At 42.4% G+C, this 15,550-nt stretch overlaps 1 protein-coding gene across 1 annotated transcript in view; it reads left to right on the plus strand.

Annotated features, from left to right (window-relative positions):
- LOC143901752 (uncharacterized) overlaps positions 1 to 15,550 on the plus strand; it is a 169,548-nt gene that overhangs the window by 41,787 nt on the left and 112,211 nt on the right. The window contains exon 2 of the mRNA XM_077414275.1: positions 4,347 to 4,385. The gene's annotated coding sequence lies outside the window, so the exon portion shown is untranslated. The remainder of the gene's footprint in view (positions 1 to 4,346; positions 4,386 to 15,550) is intronic.

Here is a 15,550-nt window from a genome sequence, read left to right on the forward strand (position 1 = left end):
AGAATTTGCTGCGTCAAATTTTCGTAGAGAATTTCGAGGAAACAAGGCGCCAAATTTGTTCACCGCGAAAAGAAGATTCAATACGCAAGACGCAAATGTTGTTCTATACAGAATGTAATTTTTAGGAAAGAAAATCTATCGCATATGAGTTTCATGAAATAATATCACTATTTCCTAACTTTCGATTATTGAGGTCTGTTGTAACAATTACTCGATTACATTGCACGCGTGTAAAATCATTAACCGGTAGATACGCGCCATTTACGATCACAGCGCATCCAATTATAGGTTGTCAATCGCAGGGCGCCATGGCTCCAATCTACAGCCCTTCGCGTGTACGAGATGACACGGTCTGTTTACAGATTCTAATAATCCGCCCGCGCCGAGCGATTCTATATAGCAATAAATTACGCCGCCTCGTAAAATCCCAGCGAGAATCTCGACGCGCCTCCACCAAAGTTCCTTGATTGTTTACACGTTACCAGCGCGTCTTTAGCGAGCAGTTTTACGTCCGGGAAGCGCGCATCGAAAAGGATCGTTTAAATCAGCCACGAGGACTGTCGCGAGTAAAGGTGTGCGAAGATGCGGGCAAAGAGACGCATGTCCGTGTCCACTGGCTCGCGAAATTCCGTGGCGCACAGTTGCGACATGAACAAGTTGCTCCTTAATGAATTTCTCAGCGGGCGCTCTTCGAAAATTCTCACGAGGCCTTCTGAACCCCGCAGATCTCATCGACGTTCTGATTTACGCGCCGTGATCTCCGATCTTCCTACGAATGCCAAATGATGGAAGGAATAACAACCCTTTCCCATCTCGAACCTCCTTCTTTCTCTCCTACGTCCTAAGCCTTCCCTTTATTCGCGCCCGGAGCATAAATAATCCAAGCAAATTTATAATGACAATTACCATAAAAATTGTCACACAATAAAATATTCGGAGAAATTTACGATCGTGGAGCCCCGAGCGGAATTTTCTGAGAGCTCCGGAGAGGGAGACCACGCAATTCCCTTCGCCCTTTACGCCATCCCCGTCCCGTCCCCGGCTCCGCACGTGAGCGCAGAACTTTACAGCCAATTATTTTATACGCCGCTTTATTGTAGCCATATCTTGTCTCCCGAAAGTTCCACGATTGGGATCCACGAATCGAACGCGGTGAACAACTCGATTATTTTGCGCTACGAGAAATATTTCATACAAACTATTCACAGACAAATTTTATTAAATGGTGTATCGCTATATAAATTAACATTTTATAATATATACAATAAATATTAATTTATATCTAACAAAAATAATTTAACGGATTAACGTTATAATATTCAACCGCTCTTGATTTAATTCACAACTGAGTAATTATATGTAAAGCTCAGTCCTTTGTATATTAGATACGCTATAGAATTGGATATTTCAACAACTATATACGCATCATATATTTACACGGAATACTTTATTGTAACGCTGGCCATTAATTACTTAGTCAAAGAAGTCCTGTGCTGCGCGGGAGCCTTCGTTAACGTTAAATACGTCCCTGGCGCGTTAGTGTAAATCAAGCAATGGTAGTCTCTTTCCCTCGTAGATCCGGGGTAAACGCGAGGGCGGGGTAAAGAGTGCAAAGGGGCCAGGAAGGGGCAGCTAAATGATCTCATTAGCACATTCCTGGCTGGCCGCCTCTTCCATGTGTCAACCGAACTCAGCTTACCCTACGAAACTGTTCGGGACGACTTAACTGTCGCGTAAATAATCTTCTGCTTGGGTGCCGGCCCTAACGAACGCTGAATGTTTAACGAAGACGCCTCAATACGAGCAATATCGATTTTTTCACCGCTTTCAACGTCCGTCACGCTATATATTCGTTACAAGTTTCATATTGATCAAATTAACCTTTCTTTTGCCTGACGTTTGTGTGATAAATAATATATCGATATTTTACTTAGATACCATTAACTTACTACATTTCTGGAATCCCTTAACATCATGGTTGCGTATGTTTGGAGTAAGTCGACCTATTCAGGATAAATTCTAGAAATAGGATTGTTACAGAGAAAACGCTGCCGGAACAATGCGTAGACACCTGTTTGGACACGTGAAAATATATAAACGAACGACGTCCATTTGCACCGATGCGGAAGACTTTAAGGGTGGGCAGTGTGCAGGCAACCAAAATAAGTAGCCATTCGTCTTCCGCAACAATCCCTGATTTTCTGACCCTGTAGCTTCGTTTACTTTTTGTTATTTGCTCTTGTGTATACATTACATTAAAAAGATTAAAAACTCTAATTTATAAATTAAGACATCTCGATACTCAAGAATACAAGCGAAACGCTATTATCGAATTGATGTCTGAAATTGTTGTCATATCTTTCCGCCCATCGTTTTCTTCAAACATTCACGAACTGTCTTCCTCCCCTTCTCTCTTTCTCTTTCTCTGTCTAAATAAGTCCGCACACGTACGCGAGAAACATTCAGCGTTCTATAGCGCGGCGCTAGGCGGATTTAATCCTAGCAAATTAATTCCATTTTCTCGGAGCATCGCGCATTCTCTGTGTTTCGTCCTTCATCAGCTCGGCTATGTGCAGCCAGCCCTTTCCCTTGGTATGCCTGGCCCCCCTTCGACCTTCTCCACCGCCGAGTCCTAGGACTCGGTGCCTTGCCGAACTGCCGAACCATCCCCGCAGCCTCCCCTCGTCGAAAAGCTATACTCGAGCCGGTCTACAAGGAATTGTTAATTGCTCGTGCAGCGCCAATTTGCATAAATCAATTTTAAATCAACTCTCCGGTCTGCGAAGAGTGCGCGTGGAGCGTCTCGCAGGCTGGAAACGCACAGGATATGCACAGGTGCCCGACGAGACGCGACGCAACGCGACGCAACCCGACGCAACGCGATGCCACGTACCGTTCGTACCGCACGACGACTTATACACAGGGTGTCTTGAACGGTACGTCGCGCCATCCGAGGCGTCGATATATGTATATGCGTGCGTGCGCGATCGTGCCGACTCATCACGACCTGCGTGCGTGTTCGAGTTTGCACGCGGTCGAACAGAGTAACCCCCGGATGGTGTATCGAACCGGCGCGGCCACGGGGGCGAAAAAGTTCCGCGGAGTGACAACGGCGTATCGCGTGACCGAGGGACGAGAAGCGCGTCGGCGAAAGAAGGGACGTGGAATTTCAATGGCGCATAAAAATGAGATGTTTAGATGAAAACGAGAAGATAAGCGGACACGGGAGAACGGACGGCGGCCATTTAAATTGTAATTTTCAGTGCGAGTTCTATACGAGAGATCGCGTGTCCGTAATATATGCGCATCTCAAGACGTTCCACGTTTGCACAGTGGTGTACGTATACCGTGCACCTCATGCCTGAGTGTCGCCGGACAACGCGCAACGAAAAACTAGCCGCCTTATGTAACCTTGATCGAATTTGCCGCGCCATTTTCCGTTCAATTAAAAGACAGCCTGCGATATTATTTCTAATCATTATGCTCAGAAATAATATTAAAAAATAATCTATGTATTTGTTTATAAAAAATAAAAATCTTGAATCGCACTATTACTTGGATCGGAAAGCGAGACGTATCGAGCGATATATGATTTTCTTATAACGGCCTATACTTGATATCGTGCTTGACAACGCGACACGTTTGTCGCGCGGAATTGAGTTCTCGATCGGATTATTGAGAGTTTCAGTAGGTTTGAAACATGCAAAGCAGAAGACGGTAAAGTACCGAGCCCAGCAGACCATTACTCGAAAGAGCGGCTTGTTTAAAGAAACATACGTTGTAGAACGATGCCCCTGGGTATAACGCGAGGGCTGATCGCTCGTGTCACCCGCGATTATGGCGTCCCAAGACTGACTGCAGTACGTCACGCAGAATGTATGAATGTAAAAAAATTATTTGAGAGTCGAATACACCTCGCTATCTACAGAAAAAACACAACGTTCCCTTAATTTAAAAATTCTCAAATAAAGATCACGCGTGTGTTTAGAACAATGTGCAAAGAAAGTGATACGTATTCATAAAATAGATATCTCATAAGATTAGAAAATATGTATGAAACGAACGTACGTAACAATATGACACGGAAATCTTTCGGAAATAACAGGGAAGTGATACGGTAATAACTTACAAATACAGCGGAGCGATATGTAAATGATATAGCAGCGAGAATGACATCGAGTATTCTTTCAAAATAGCTTAAAAGTTAAGGATGATATAAAAATGTAACGTAGCTCGATATCGTCACTGATATTGACAAAATATCTTCCGACGTGCTATCTCTGCGTGTTTTATTATACATTAGAACAATATGAGAATTTATATATGAGAATAATAATTGATTGCAGGTTGTCGAGTATGGTTGGAGGTTCCTTTGCCTAACTTAGGTGAGTGAATTATACTATTACATTATGCATGCAATTAATTTATTCGAAATCCGATAGCGTTAATTGATTTACCGTTAAACGACATTTTGCTATTAATAAATTTTTCGTCTTCTATACTTTAAGTAAATGAATGAGCGTGACAAAATGTATTACGAGATTTCGCAATTTCGAAGTTCGTAGATTAATATTTTCCTGTTGTAAGGATTAAATTATTCAGCGAAGAAATCACTTCACGGCGCGCATTCCCGCTCTATAGTAGGGTTGCTTCGTATAATATACGGCCGAGGCAGGAATTTGTATCTGTAACAGTAATTACTAGAGCGCGCAGATACATTCTCGGCAGAATTAATCGCGTGAGTATTGATCAATTCTCAGGAAACGTAAAGTCGCTTTTACATATGCGGGTCTCGGATACAACAGCGTGGAATGCGTTTTATTTTCTCATCTAACAGCAATCTATAACAATCTTTTTATCATTGAAGAAAAGAACTCTAAACAGTATCAATTATAACGTAAAAACGTATTAAATACTCGCCAAAAATTCAGTGTTTTTCGCTTCATATATAATCACGTTTCATAGAATGTTTCCTTTACGCCAATGAGAAACCACCGCATCGATGAAGAACATCAGACATTACGACGTCATTGTTCCGCTTAATTAATTTTGTACAATTCTCGATTGTTCCTGACGACGGCGATGACGACGACGACGACGACGAGGACGAGGACGAGGACGAGGACGACGTTTCATCGCGACGCGCTGCGCCGCGGCACGCAGGGCGGCAAACTTGCACGATTGTTTTGAAACGAAAGTAAATTTAATTTACCGGCTAATTATCGCCCGTGCAAAGTTCTGAATTAAACTTGTAATTGGCTTTCGCTTGATTCGAAGAAATTGTACTAAGCCATGCACCCTTCCACCCTCTTCTTCGCTCCCTCTCTCTTTCTCTTTCTAGGCACCTATCTCCATCCTACTACGAGACATTCTATGTAATCTCCTATATAGACGTGTATGTGTGTCGATACGCACGCAAGGGAAATCCAGCCCGATCTAGCTATCGCAGGTCTTATCGTATGCCAAACTAAGCGCTGATGTACACGTTAAGCCTAGTATAAGCCTATTTTCAGCGATATTATTCTTAACAGATTTTAAAAAGATATTTTTCAATGTATATGTTCGTTAACCTTTGTACGTGAGCGACTGTTCGACGATATGAGAATAACACGTTTTGTTTCCTAAACCGAGAACGAAAAATAAAATACAACGCTTTCGAATTCCAAGCAGTATCTTTATTGAATGGCGTTTGAAACTGACCAGACTCGAAAATATAGACATTGTCGGTCAATTGTACCTGAAACGTACTCCAACTATTCGCAATTAAACTTCACAGATTGTTTTTGGACAATATACGCAGACGATGTACGTATAGCACTGTATTAGTCTTTAGTTGAGTCGTCAAAGTCAGGTTGTTACTTTATCGCGGTTAACAGGAATTTATTCTCTTTTATACGGTCAAAAAATTGCAACTGAAATTTCGAATAATTAGATTTTAATCATCGGACAAACCGTTGACTTAATATTTAATATACAAGTTTGTACTATTTCGGATCGCGCCTTTAGAATACGTTTCGTCAATAAAGCTTCGTTCATCTTAAGAGAAGATGCGTTGTTGCGTTCGTATAAATTTTGCAAGCGCGGATAAAATAAATTTTAATTTCGCCTAGGCAAAAGCTCTCCTCGCGAGCCTTCCTAATTTTTCTGGAGAACCGTTAAAGATACCCGGTTTCCTTTTGAGGAACAAAAGAACGTGCTAGAAAACGGCACACAAGCTTAATTATACTCGGTTGTTCGAAAAACGGTCCGCGAAGAAAGGTATTTTAAAATTCCTGAAAAGAGTACCGACACGCAGAAAAACGCGTTTAGTCTGAGAAGCACTCCAGTGCTTCTCGAACTATATAATCACATCATTTTTTTTTTATGATAATGAGTAGCGCGTGCATGAACAATATGTGTGTTTAATGATAATTTCTTTATTTGAATCGACCCTCAAAAAGGTTGCCCACCTCTGCCTTAAATAGCTACAGAGATTTTCATCGCCGGTGCGCCATAGCATACCGTACACGCACACGCAATTGTAGAATTTCACGGTATACTATGTAGGAAAATGGCTCTTTGTTTAGAATGTACGCAGTACGCGTATACACGTGTGTAGGGCAGATATGCTGAAACAGATAAGGGGAGATACGACTCGGCTTAAGGAAGCGGTTAATTACCAGAAGATAGTAAATTGCCAGTAGCACGGACTTGTGCTTCGCTTATATCTGAAGAAACCTTTATCCCGATCACAGATACCAGCAAGTAATAATCATCCGATCGTTTACAAGTTGATTAGCAATAAACGTTCAAAGAAATTGATTGCTTGAAAAAAAAAAAAACGCAAGCACTACTTTGCTTTAATCTAACCGTCGAAGATATAATTTTACTCAATCTGATCGCGAATGTGATCTGGTTTATTAGAACTGGCTTGATGCAGCTTGCTTGATCTAGTTTACTCTGATGTCGCCAGTAGTCTCTTAATCTAAGTTTAACCACATCGTATTGCCGATGAGACACAGTTCTCACAGCTTTCATTTTACATCTTCTAAAACTAAACAAAATGTTGAGCTTGTTATATAATTCTGGCAATTAAAAAAATGACTAAGGGGGTGATGGGGTAGCAAAGCTAAGCCGTGCATCCGTGAAGTCGAAGATAGCACACACGTGACGTCACAGGACACGTCGCTCAAAGTCTGAGAATGGCCGGAAGTCGTGAAATGGGATTACCTGTTCATACGTATGCGGCCGTTCCAAGGTGATAATTGAATAGATAGCCGCCCTCCGCTTCTTCCACCTGGCCACCTCTTCTTCGATTTTCCTTCGTTAACGAACATACTACTCCGCGATATACCATGCGACAGCAAAAAATTTGTCCCAGAATTTGTCAGTAATGGTCAGAAGAGACTTTAATGTGATAAACGCGTCCACCCAACGAAAATGGTTTGCTCACCGATTTCTAAGGTCGTGAAGTAAGCGAAGTTGCTTCTTTTTGTGACGTCAATTATGTCGCGGCACAACCTCTACGGAGACATTTAAATATAAAATCTAATTTTTAAAAACGTAATCGTTTTAAATGCACTTCTGGCCAGCTTCGAATCGAATTAGCTTTGAATGAATTATTTCGGGATAAAGGAGACTAAACACAAGACTAGAGCAGACCGAGCTAACTTGGAATACGTTGCTTAAAATTAGGCTAAGCGAGACCAGATTAGACTTAGGTTGTGCATCGGGCTATACTAGACGCGAGCAGAGTTCGCGGTAACGTCCGCTTTTCGCGAATACGATGATAGAGATAAAAGAGTGCGTCAAGAATCGAAAATAAAAGGCGCGGCCAGGCGTGAAAGACCTGTTTCCCATTAGAGTCTCTTCGCAGGCGTTTAATCACCCAATTAAGAGGATTTTCACGTATGTTAATTAGTCAAAACACATGCGAAGCGTCATTTCTCTTTCCTCTTGCGGCTCTTAAACTCGAGGCCTCGATTGCACTCAAGGGCTCAAAAGAGATCAAAAGGAAACACGTCGCAAGACGTACTACGTATTCGTACACGTGTGCGTGGGAGAGGCACGTTGTAGTGTAGACACCCAAATGTATCCACCTTAATTCATACGTTTGCGAGCAATATTGATATATCATTTAGTTTAGTTTCGAGATTACAGTTGCAAAATAATTGTGTTCTTAGAATTTCAAGCTTTTGAACCAGGGGGGAATTAAGCAGATACACTCATCTCCCTCTGCTGCGTATTCTAAGTCGTTTCTGAAAAGTCTAATTTCAACATCAGGGAGAAACCCCATTTTGAGAATACCATTAAATTGACATCTCGTATATCAGAGAGAAGTATGGCGTTGCTCGCGGGAGTCCTCTCTAGTTCAAGCCGAGATTAGCCAACATGCTCGAATTTTGGCACGAGTGCAATACGGAAGAGATTCTGCGTCTTTGCCTTCGTTACGTCAGTAAATCCGAAACTATTTTTTTTTTAGTCGATAAAAAACAATATTTATTACTTTTCATGTTTTGTACTACCACACGTATAATTTATCATACGCAAATGCAAACATCGTGCAACATGAAAAATACCGCACATTTTTAGATCGTTAAAATAATTTGTTCCATTAAGATGGACTTGATAAATTGAATTTTTGCCAAAAATGCATTTTATCCGATTATTTGAAAAATCATTATCTTCGAAGATTATTCCCCTTCAAACTTTTAATCATTTCCTATTTTTTGAAACTGGTGTAGCTGTCGGAAACTGCAACTGTGGAACCCTTTCACCATAATCATAATGCCCCAGCAGTGTTAATGAAAAAACGTACTATCGTATTACCAATTACATTGTGATTTTAATGAAACGCAAGAATCAGAAAAAAAAGCGCTGACGCATTGCGTCCGGTGCGGTTATTCGAACGGGGAGTCGACTTTTTAATTGAGAGCTTTTTATATTATACGGTTATAAACGCGCGCGGCGCGCAAATGAACTACCCTTTATCGCGCATTGTGCTCGCTTTCGCGTCAAAAGCGAAAATCCGCCGATATCATCCGTCGCCCACGTCCGATCGATTTTCAACATTTAATTATCCGGCGCATCAAAACTGGTCGATAAATCGAATTAAGAAGGTCCGTTTGTACTGATTATTTCCAGTGGCGAGAATTTGGAATTTCAAATAGATTCGTGTTTTCCCAAAACAGCATATAATTGTTTGAACGTTCGCGCAGCTTTTCGAAATTCACGAATCATTAATCAATAAAAAAAATTTGCTTTTACCGAAACTAGTCTCGACATCTTTTATAGCTGAAACTATAATTTCGTAAGTTATCAAACGACACGGGTTTTTTTTTTAGAGTGATACGGATTGAAAATGGCACGGCTAAGTAATTTGCGAACGCATCGCGACGCTAACTAAACGTGACGTCGCTCGCGCAGCTGCCTGCTGCCGATAAATCTTCTCAACGATAGTAAATTACATGCTTTGCCTAATATTAATTACGGTCATTATTCACGCTCGCATTATTGAGCGTCCACGTGTCTTTATAGTCAAAAACAACGGGGAGCGCGGTTACGTCCCTATTTCTGTGCTATATCGTTATCGGACTAACGACAATCCTTATCAGTGATTCGTACTGTCGGATATCTCGCATCCTTTCTACCGAGATTCTCCTTCCTCCATTTGTGCACTCGTGCCGTATATTCGAGCACTTGTTAAATCGGTCTTCGTCCCTTGTCGGAGATTCGCGTCGTGTCCGTGGATTCTGCGGTAATAACTGGACGCCATTATAAAACCTCCTGAGGGAAACCAGCTAAGGGTAGTTCCTCCCTTCTGACTACCCTCCCCCTCTCGCCGTTCCTTTCTTTCTCCCCTCCCCCACCGCTCCCCCATCGCAACGTCCACCCCATCGTCGTTACTACCAGGATACGGATTATCTCCGTTGACCGACGATATTTCTTTTGCCGCGATTCCACAATTCTCGTTCTGCCGTTTTCGACGTACGATTTTCCCAGATCTTTTCCTCCGCGCGCATCCTTTTTTCCCGTCATTTGCCCTCCGGAGGCACCTTTTGCTCCCTCACCCCTTTTCACGTCGTGCCTTCTTGCACGGTCGTCGCAACCCTTTTTCCCAACGAGCCCGGAAGCAGACGTGGAAAAGTTTTACCGACGGTTGTAGTCAGTTGTGCGCGACTCTTTGCTTCAGGTGCGAAGACCCGTCGATGTGAAGACGATTTTTAACTGATCGTTCCTCGGGGACTTTAGACAGAGAATGCGACAGAGCTGCGTCGCCTTGTGGACACCGAAGATTAATCGAATAGGCTAGAATAATTCCCAAAGGCGAGAATTCCTAACGTCCGATAACGCCGAGTTTGTGAACGCAGCTGCGTACACGTGTATGAGCGTCAATACGAACGGCGATACCGCCCAATTTATAGCGAACCGGATTGAAGCGTAATCCCCTCGTATGGTACGCATGGGGTGCCACGTAATAATGATTCGAGTGAAAATATAACAAATATAGCCGCCGCTACCGCCACCGCTGCCACCACTCGAAAATGTCTAAATTAGAATGGACTTGGTTGAGCCGCCAGCAACTCGATCATCCGAACAATTCAATCGAGCGGTCGAGAACTCAATACGCACGAATAACCAAACGAACTTTACCTGCAATTCGACGCGCAAAGAAACAAAACTGTATCTAGGCACATTTCTTTTTTTTCATCTACCATGCACAGCTTCGCATAGATAGAAAATCCGCCATCGCTTTAAACGCAGACGAGCTTCGTATTAGACGTATTCATAACTAAATTATTGAATCCTTTTTACTCGCGCGTTGAGCATGCTAAACACACCGAAGCCCATATGGGCGAAGGAACGGCCGTCGCGTCGGGATTAAGGGCGCGGCGAGGCAAGGGGGAAGGGGCCGCCGTTAGGCGGGCGGCAGAGAGGAAGCGGACGCGCGCGCGAGGCGAGGGTAAAGCACTAATGAGCAAATAAGGCGAAAAAAGGTGAAAATTCATTAGCAGTCAGCTAGCAATGGACGACGGTGGGAAGGGTTACCGAGAATCGGCGTAACTCTTTTCCTAGTAAAGGACTCCGGGCTCGACAAAGGACTCTAAAAATAAATATATAATTAAACGTCGCGATAATGAACTTCTTTACGCGGCGTGGCTGCGCGCGGGATACACGTGGACAGGTGTCCCCCCTTTCGAGACCCATGGCAACAATCCCGTTTTTCACATGAAAGATGTCCGCAATCTTTGCCAGAAAGCTTATCAGTTAATACGGAGCCTCCACGGTTTCGAGATAAACCTATTTGCTCCCCCCCCTCCACTCCAAGAACTGTTTGTCTAAATTTTAGATCTTTCACAAATCTAACTTCTCTTTGGCGTGCATATACGTTGGTGGTTTTAATTTTTAGTTCAGTTATACTTTGAAGAGTGTTTGAAGTGAACCGAAGCATTGACATATAAACTTGTCAGTTCTTGTCGAGATATTGTTTAGATTTAGATTTACTCACCTATACCTACATTCTGTATAATAAGGCTCTGTGACTGGCCCTTTTGTCTTCACAGTGATTTAATATCAGAAAGCCTTTTTCTGCTTCCTTTAACCATTAATAGAATTTCATTTGCTTTTAATATCACGCAAATTAATTAAATGAAAAGCATACGATGCGTTTCATTTTTTGTGTACGAGATATGCAAGATTTGCTCTTTCAACACAAATGAATTTTAAACAAAATTAATTCAAACATGTATAGGCACATTTCAATAAAATTTCGAAAGAGATGTGCGTAATATTTCATCACCGTAGTATACTGAATTGAAGTTTTTTTTGCGCGCTATGATCACAGAGTAGAGTATAATATTCTAAATGCCCGTTGAGGTTGATGCGACGTTTATCTGACGAACAAAAAGATGCAATAAAAATGCTTTTGCTTTTTCTTGAACAGTATCTTGTTGCTTTAATTCTCCGCACGCAAGTGCGTACTATCCTATTGTACCGGCTCGCCTGTAATTTAATCTTTCACACCTATGTGAATCTTAATCCCGAGATTATGTCAAGTCGATGTCCAAAAAGATATAAGCTTCGAATCTCTACGATTCTCGAGATGAAGAACAGGAACACCCATTTGATCACGCTCGATTACATTTTTGAACATTCTTGAAATATTGTTTTTTTAATTCTGCTTTTAATCAAATATTTATTTATTAATAAATAATCATATAAAATTACACATAATTAATCAATATATTCATGTTCTCTAATGTTTGATAAATAGTGAAAAGTAGTACAATCAGTTGTTCGATCTAACAACGAGAAAAAATATAATATCAATTGAAAAAGGCAGATATTATTGATCGGAGCGTTATACCGAATTAACAGAGAGATATTTGATTGCTTCTTGCAAAACTGGTGACAAAGTCGTTATCAGGGTTAACGAATCGATTCATTAAGTCGCGTACTTCCCGACCGTGTATCGTAGAGAAAGTGGAGGGGGAAGGTCGAATGCTCGCGGAGAAAGCACAGTACGGCAGCGTAATAAATGCATGGGATTAACGAGGAATAAATAACGAGAGACTGTTAATAATGTCGTACCCTCCTGGTCCCTTTCCTCCGCCCTTACGCCGCCGATTCCCTCGTTAAGCGACTTATGGTATACCGAGCGACGCGACGCTACGCGACGGAGGCGGGAGGGTGGAGGGAAGATTCTCGCGTGAGAGACTCGCGAACCAGGAAGTTTCGATGATCATTAAAGACGCATCTTCGAGCTACACGCTCGCGATCGGCTACTTAGTGGTACCGTTACGGCCGCATTTGCAAGAATCGGACAGCCGCGACTGGACCATGTGTCTCCTCTTGCCGTTTCACGGCATGTCGAGTTTCACGAATACGCGCTGATTTTAAAATACTAGATTTCTCGCTTATTCATATTAAAAAAATGCCAAATAAATTTAGACATTTTACGATAGTAAAAAGATAATTCAAAATACACTCTAGGATGGTCATAGTTACGCAAGTGTCTAAACGATACTTATAGATTTCTTCGCTCTTCCATTAGTTTCGTTCCCTATTCATCGCAGATCGAGGAGGCATAATCGCTCGGTAGTTAAGATACGTTCACGTGACGTGGTCGGGCCTTTTACTGTAATAAACGGCTGCGAACAACGACTTTTAATAACTAAACGAAAGCATAGAGAGGAAAAGAATGGGGAGGGGAAGGCAGCGTTTCTAGCGTAAAGGTAATTTATTAACGAACGCGTTTGTAATCGCGTGCTCCTTTCACAATGCGCGCACTGGCTGACCCCGCGGGCGAGCACGATGAACGCGCTTAATTAGTGTGCTTAATTAATAATTCTACTGCACCGGCCGCCAGCTCGTTTCTCTCTCACTCATGCACCCTCTTTCCTCCTCGGCCATGTCTTCTCTCTCTCTCTCTCTCTCTCTCTCTCTCTCTCTCTCTCTCTCTCTCTCTTTCTCTCTCTCTCCATTTTGTGGACTCGGAAGGTGCATGAAAATAATCGTTATATCTCCTTTCGATGATTCTTAAGTCGTAAATGGAGTCGCGTGGTTTTAAACTCCAGTTGGTCTGCCAGACTAAATCGCGTGATATCCTAGGAACTGACAATCATAGTCATAATTAGACAAATCAGAAATAAGCTAACTTGTAATACGATACACGCGGCGAATAATTTTATTATTCTCTTATTCAAGAAGATACAATGATATTCATATTTATAGATTTCAGGAACAATGCGTATAATGGCTCTGAAATATACTCAAACAGTAAAGACTTAAACGTGTCTAAGAATTCAAATTTCCAAAACAGCAAAATACCAGTTTGACTACTGCAATCAATAACGAAGTATATTTGCATCTCGTAATTATGGCTCAAAGTAAAACATGCATTATGTTATGTCACATTATGCATCTAGTCCGTGCGACGGAACGTTCCCTGTTATGCTTCCCGCCCAGTTAATGTCCCGTGTTACGATTCCGACGATTCTGTATTCTCGAAACAAAGCCTTTGTTTGCCGTAACGGAGGCACCCCTGGCTATCGGTCTGGTTCTTTCCTTAGTCGTCTTCAGGAAGTTGCATATAATCTCGAAGGGGAAAGGGCGGAAACGCGGGGCATGACGATCTCAGAAAACACATCGTGCGCTGAAGGGAACATTTTATTCTCGACGGCGGCGATCCTAAACCTGTTATTCCTTTAAATCGTTATTTAAGCAAACTCGAAAGGCTATTTTTGCGATTATGACATTTTTACAAACGTTTCAAACAAAAATTGATTAAAATCGAATGCGTGCCTGATCACGTTTGAATACAAACGCAGTTATTTTTTCTTCTTTTTTTATTTTTGTACCATTTTGCTCCTGCTCTGTCGCATTGTACAAGGGACTGAATTTCTAACGCGAGTTTCTAGCACAAAGAGGTCGGTCATTACAGAGTATGTCGGAATTCGGCAGAATCAGGGAAGTCTCGATTTCAGGCAGTGACGACCGTTTGTGTCGGTTTCATATTTCGTTGTTACGTGCGCGAAACACGTACCGTAACCGATTCGCGCGCGCGGCATCGATCTTGCTGAGTTGTTTTTATGCGCGGTTTTCTCCCAATACGAATCGAGCGCGATTCGTTTCGTGCTCGCGATTCTCCCGATTCTTGTATTAGTAATAATAGTTGCGAGAGAGAGAGAGAGAGAGAGAGAGAGAGAGAGAGAGAGAGAGAGACGAGTACTTCAAAAATAACAACGCTGTAACAAAAATTAGTAAAAAATATGACTGTCGCCGAAGTGTTTACCGTTCAAATGTTACAACGCTGGACAATGTTGTTCTTCCCGACGCGTCCACGCCGCGGAGAGATCGACAAATGGTTCGTCAAACACAAGACACTTGCGATGTCGATAAAATTGCGCGCGTTTCCGCGCGCACGGCAGCTTTTTCATTCACTTAAAAAAAAGGAGAAAGAAACGGCAGAGGGCCTTAAAACGATTTTCCGCGGATCATATCTTTAAAATGCTCTTATTTAGTGGCGATCGAGGTCGTTTCCCATTATTTCCATATTTCAAATTTCAATCCCGAAATTCACAGCCGTACTAGCCTACACGCGGAAGAGTACGGAGGAATAGGGTAAGAGGAGGGTAGGAGAGAAGGGGGCCGACAATTCATATATGCAGATCTGAGATTCGCACGCCGCCGCCTTCGATTCCCCGTCTCGAAGTTATTATCACATATATTAGACAACTGACCCGTGTGCACCCCTCCTTGGCTCGCCCGCGCCAAGGCAACCCTCACCCTGTGGAACTGCAAGCAGTTCCGGATACAATATGGCGGTGCGCCGACCGCGCCGTTATGGTAAGAACCCCTTTATTGTTTTACATTGTTTCCGCTTTTCGTCTTTCGTTACGTGCAATCCAGGAAGAGAGAAAGAGGGGAGAAAGAATATGAGAAAATCCACGAAAATTTATGAGAAAAAGTTAAGTAAATAATCAACACCGCTCTCAAACGCTCGTCGCGTGTCTTTTCGCGATCGATCATTTCTAGAGTTTGCTGAGTTTCTAGAGCACGTGAAATGTCA

This window comes from Temnothorax americanus, unplaced genomic scaffold (assembly GCF_048541705.1).
Source record: "Temnothorax americanus isolate GAGA-0224 unplaced genomic scaffold, ASM4854170v1 Scaffold36, whole genome shotgun sequence".
NCBI lineage: Eukaryota > Metazoa > Arthropoda > Insecta > Hymenoptera > Formicidae > Temnothorax > Temnothorax americanus.